This window comes from Cornus florida, unplaced genomic scaffold (genome assembly GCF_030987335.1).
Source record: "Cornus florida cultivar Cherokee Brave unplaced genomic scaffold, ASM3098733v1 CherokeeBrave_3.0.0_Hap2_Chr06, whole genome shotgun sequence".
Taxonomy (NCBI): Eukaryota; Viridiplantae; Streptophyta; class Magnoliopsida; order Cornales; family Cornaceae; genus Cornus; species Cornus florida.
In genome coordinates, this window is record NW_026775576.1 from 89,731,800 (window position 1) to 89,737,799 (window position 6,000).

The window sequence follows — 6,000 nt, forward strand, 5'->3', positions numbered from 1 at the left end:
GTTCGTTTTGAAACTATGAACTGTTGTGTTTTTGTTTTAAATTTTTGTCATTAATTTCACAAGAGAATTTGAGGAGTTTTTAGGATTGAATGAACTTGAATTGAACCCTAGGAATGTAAGGAAAAACTTCTAGAACGGAGGGTTGGACTTCGCCGGACGCGAATAAGACAAAGGAGAAAACATAAACTGTTGCGTTCAAGGTTTAAGCTTTTGCTAGGTAATTCATGCTGGAATTAAAGACATTTCTAGGCTTGTTAGGACTTAATTTGAACCTTAAAAATCTTTAACAAAGTTGGGACAAAGGACTGAGACTTGGCCGGATGCGAGAAAGGCAACACAGAGGAAGCAGAAAAGGAAAAACGAAGGCTGAAAAAGTGGAGGCGGCTCTACTCTTCAATGGAGGCCGCTCCATTGAAGTGGAGCCGGCTCCACAAAGTGTTGAGGCAACTCCAATATGGGTGAAGCCGGCTCAACTTAAAATTGGAGGCGGCTCCAATTTTCTAAATGCATAGTACGTGGGGTTTTTGATGGTTTTTGGACTTCAGGGGCTTGGAAGTGAATTCTGGGAAGTTATGGGAGGTTTTATAAGTTTAAAATTAATCTATTTAAGCATGGAAATAGTTATTACAAGCTAGTGTGCTAATCTTAAAAGGTTGAACATGAAAAATAAACATATGACTAGGCATACTGTCGAGGAAGGAGGAAGATGGTTTATGCAAGTGGTTTTAGCAAAGTAACTGGACTGGAATGGAAGTTGTTCTTTGGGGTGTTATATCAATGTTATATTTTATATAAGGGCCAGGAAGTTAGTTTACACCGAATTAATAGACTTCATGAAATTTTAAATAATAATTTGCATATCGTCTCGGAATATGGAAGGTTTAGTGTTTTTGGTTCTTTTAACAAAGTAAACGGAGTAATAGGAGTGTGGTTATGGAATATGAGTGTAGGTGCTCAGTTTATATGTCTGTATGTCATTTATATCACACTCCGGATTATAATTGGGGATTAAATAGACGCCGTGGGATTTAAATATTAATTTGTATGCCGACAAGGATTGAGGAGGATTTAAATGCTAGTCTTCGTTTTAATAATGTAAATGAACTAGTATGGATGTATTGGTTGGGAATTCTAGTATAATGCGCAGTTTGTAATTCTGATATTCATTATATTATGTTATGGATGATAATTGTTGAACTGTCATAATTTCTGTTCTGTCAATTATATGGAAATGGATGGCTTAAATTGTTTATCAGTACTTTAACAATTTAAAAGGAGCATCTATGATTATAATCATCTACTGGATGCATAATAGGATCTTGTCTTTATTTGATTGCTATTATGTTTGTTTCTGGATATATTTGATGTTCATTTGAATATGCATCATCTGTGGATCATATGCATGTATGTACCGGTATAGGACGGTGGCATACGGAGGGATGGATTAGATCAAAACGTTAATTCCAACCCAATCATACATACGAAATGGATTAACTAAAACAGTTAACTCCTACATGGATGCATGTCCTGTCAACTAAAACAGTTGAATGACATAATGGATGGTTGCTTTATTTTTCAATCTTAGGAAGGAATTTATATATATATTTATGGTACCGTGGTACGAGCTTGAGTCTCTTGATCACGGTTAGGGTACGTATATCGCCTAGGATGGATAACTGGATATAGGTGTTGTTCCCTGGTAGGTCTAGGTACACGTGACCACATTATATGTGATTTGCATGGTATCTCTACTCAGGTTGAGACAGACCTACTGGACTAGTGAACGTCCTATAGTGTGTACTTATATCTAGATGGACTACTTTAGCTATTGTTGAGCTATTTAGGATGTATCTGCGTATCGGGTTTATATACGGATTGTAGTAGATTGGAACTTACATGTGGGCCTGACCCACTCTTATTTTTCAGGTGTTCGTCAGTACCAGGTTTAGAGATTGATCGTGTTGATGTAGATACAGACACTCATTCTTCTGCTTACATATGACTACCTTTCTATTTTAGTTTTGGATTTTAATTTTGTAAACATTTTATCAGTTGGAATTATTAAGGGTCCACTAGATGGATTCCCGAGTTGTATGGATTTGAAGGATTTAAATTATATTAATTTATTATTAAAGTTTGAGGATTTCTATTTTAGATTTCTTTCAGCGTTTTATTAATTTATTCTTAATTCAGTTTTTATTCCTGCTTGTTTACATATTGACAGCTGGAATCCCTTGGATCTGTGCTCGGACTTGATCACCTGTAGCTCTAGAATCGAGGGGTATCACAGTTGGTATCAAATCACTCCAGGTTCTAGTGTCCTTAGGAGTGTCTTTTGTTAGAAGTCTTTCGCGTTGCGTCTCTTAAACAAACTTAGAGCCATATTAGGATTCGTAGTACTCTTTTACGGTTCATTAGGAGGAGCAGCTAATGTCAATTATATTCCATAATTATGGAATGGTTGACACTAGAAGAAGGATGGGGTCCGCAGCGACAGCGAATCAGACCCGACAGAGTAGAGGAGTACGTTATCAAGTTCTCTATCAGAAGCAGAACTTGGGATCGAAGGTTTAGTTATGGTTGGCACTACTTTTAGAAGTATAAGGATGGAAGAATTTAAGAGTGTGTTTTAGGTCACCGTATAAAGGGACCAACACGATTTCAGTTGTTCTCCTAAAGGAAACAACCGAGGAATGGAAGTCCGAAAAGGATTCTAGTGGAGGAGTTGTCAACATACCCAAGAAAGAAGGTATTGAATTTTGATAGTCAGGGATTGCATATTGATCACTCGTGTTCACTAACAGAAAAGGGACTGATGTTGGTGGCGTTGGTAGGGATCGACCTACATATAGTTAACCTTCTATATTACCTTTAAACGAGGTAGAGAAAGAGAACTCTTCAGGAGTTTAGGATCAGATGGAGTTCTTATCAGAACACAGCAAAGATTATATAGCACGTTCCAAGGAGTAGGGGGATTAGGTTGTGACGATCTAAGTTGCTTTATATAGCTACATTGACGGGTTGCATTCCGTGTATAAGGAGGTTGACGATTAAGCCTTTGGAATTTGCTGCGGCAAATGGATGTTGTTTGAGCTATGGTTTGAGCTTAGGTTTTGAGGTTAGATGATTACCTCTGGAACTGGAAAAGGAGATTGCGAACCAATCAGGTATAGTTGATTTCCAAAAACAATTTTCTTTGCTAGGAGGAACGATGTTTTATGTAAATTTTTATTGTGTGTGTTATATGTGTTTCCTTTTTGTTAATTGGTCAGGATCGGAAAAACGGTTTAGTTGGGGACACAAGTGAGTGGTCAGTCAACTACCATTTTGGAGGAATAGCGTTAATTATGCTAGGATTTTGGGCATGTGGTCATGGGATTTGGTAGGTATACCAACTTTTAGCCAATCTGATGAACCGAGTCATGTGAGGTGATAATACGCTTTCAGGATGGGGTAAGTAGACCAGCAGTTCGAGTCAAATGATATAAAATCATTTGATAAATTGTAAAGCCACGATGGTTTATCGGAGGAACTAACTTGGCTGAATATCTTCTCAAAAGTTTTAAACAGGTGTTTCCAAGTCAGTAGGAGGATTTTGTACTGGTTTAAGTATTTATTAGAATGGCACCGACTGAGAATAATAGACGGACTAACTAGTCATCAGTCAATTCTTAATTAAGAATTTTAGTTCATAAGGGGGTGTCATTAGGAGGAGTTGCTGGAGTTGCATATCAAGGAGGAAGCAAGGTCTTTTCATTTGCACAAATAATATGGAAAATTTTTTTTTTAGGTCACAGTTCGCAACAAATAGTTGTTGCTGGGAATTGTTGACTTTTTGGGAGATAATCCTTGAAATTAGACAAGAAGTCTAACAGACACTTACTTGTGTTAAGGAAGTAGGATGTCAAAGACTTGCAGGTCAGATTAAACATCTAAATATGGAAGCTGGTGTTACCAGACTAATGATATGGTCGTTAGACAAATTGGAAGGAGGATGTGAGAACTGAGGTTCACAACTCTTAGTTCCTTGTTTATCATGGAGGAAACATGATGCTTCACGGATTAAAGCAGCTGTTTGGAGGACAAGCAGGAGGAGGGACATAGTGAGTTTGTCTCAAAGTCTGATATCTATTCGATAAATTCAGATGGACCATCAAAGATCGCTAGATCTTTGTAGCCATTTCTCTTACTAGAGAAGGAATAACAGAGTCGTTTCCACAGATTTAGTTGAGACATTACTGATTCTACACAATGGTCAGGATTCTGGTTGGGATATTGCTTGACTGATAAAATTATATCAGCTTCGTTTTGTCTATTTTGGAACTAGTAAGATATTAGTTCCTAGGAATATCACGGATCACGAGACGGCTTAGATGGATAGATGTGGTGATTCACACTTTGCATTGAGTTTCATCTGGTGGAAGTAATAGGGGGGAGGATGATTGTATCAACCGATATGGTAATAGAACCTTTGGTGATTTTTGTGAAATCAGTAGCATTTTTACATGTGGAAATGCTAACATTTGCTATTACCAGGGACATGGAGGCGGGCAACTTAGAATGTTTGAGCTGACCCCACAGGAGGTTATACTTTACTCTGATAAGTTTAGGGTACTGAAGGAGGATTGGTAATTTTCGTTCTGATTCTAGGAAAATCGGAGTGACTGCGGTGTAATATTTATAAATTTTACAGTGCAGTCAAATGGATAGGAGTTATAGTACGACTTATCATGTTCGTCTTGGTGAGCCGGTACGGATAAATACATGTATATCACAATCTCCAAGTGTCACCCGTTAACAAGGTGGAAATTTGATACTTGGATATCATTGGAGGTTTTAGCCACTCCCTATCTTAACAGGGAAGTAAGACTCATCTGGAGGTGGATGGTTGGTAGACAGTATCGCCATTGGTTAGAATTTTAATTCCATATGGATTAAGCGTCGTGGATCAAGCAAGTTCGATTATGAACATTATTGTTAGTCGGGTTTGTTTTGATGTGTTGTGTCAGTTCTACTTTGAGCTGATAATGGAGTTGTAGTATGTAGTTATCTCTTATAAGAGTTAGACACTGCTATGTCAACGGAGTTTTTGAAGGTATGGGAGCAACAACTATGCTTCGCATCTCTAGACAGGAAATCAGATCATGGTAAAACATTGTCTTTTGGAGGAAGGTCAGGTTCACGTATCGCACTGACTCTTCGCAAATTTTGGTTATTGGTTTAGGCAGTTGCCTATTGTTTAGTGTTACCAACTTGTTAAGCATTAAATGTATTGGAATTTTATGTGTTTGTTCTATGGAACTGGAAGGAATAGGGATTGTTACCCTTCACTAAATATGGGTCTGATTGGATCGTTGATAGATACAACCTAGGAGTTATACATTTATACTTTATTTCTTTTACGTGGAAACTTCGTATATTGTTGGTTATGTTGGGAATTTGTTAAAGCTTACCTAAAAGGGGCTATACCACACGAAAATGGAAATGAATTTTAAAACGACAATAATTCAGAGTTTCGTGAATTTCGAGGACGGAATTCCTTTTGTTAGGGGGGAAGAATGTAATACCCCTAGTTTTCAAAAGGATGAAAAGGGGAATTTAATTTTGTTTTTATAGCATTTTGATTTCATTATGTGACTTATTTGGTTTAATTGCTTAGTTGATTTAGTGTGAATTTATTTTAAATTAATTGGTTAATTATTATTATGTGTTTGTTTTATTTAATTGGTTAATTAAAATTATTTGTTAGTTGGTTTTATTTAATTGTTTAATTGTGATTAAATTTACTTCTTTGATTTATTGGTTTTAATTGACGTGTCTTTGGTAGATTATATTTGATAGCTTTTATAAATTATTTGTGTCGTAGGGTTTTATTGATTTTGTATAATTAGGTCGCCGACTTATATTAGGGTTTAATTAAAGCCTATAGAGATATGGTTATAATCAGACGTAAAATTGGGATGCCTATATATATATATATATATATCCTGATACGTCTGC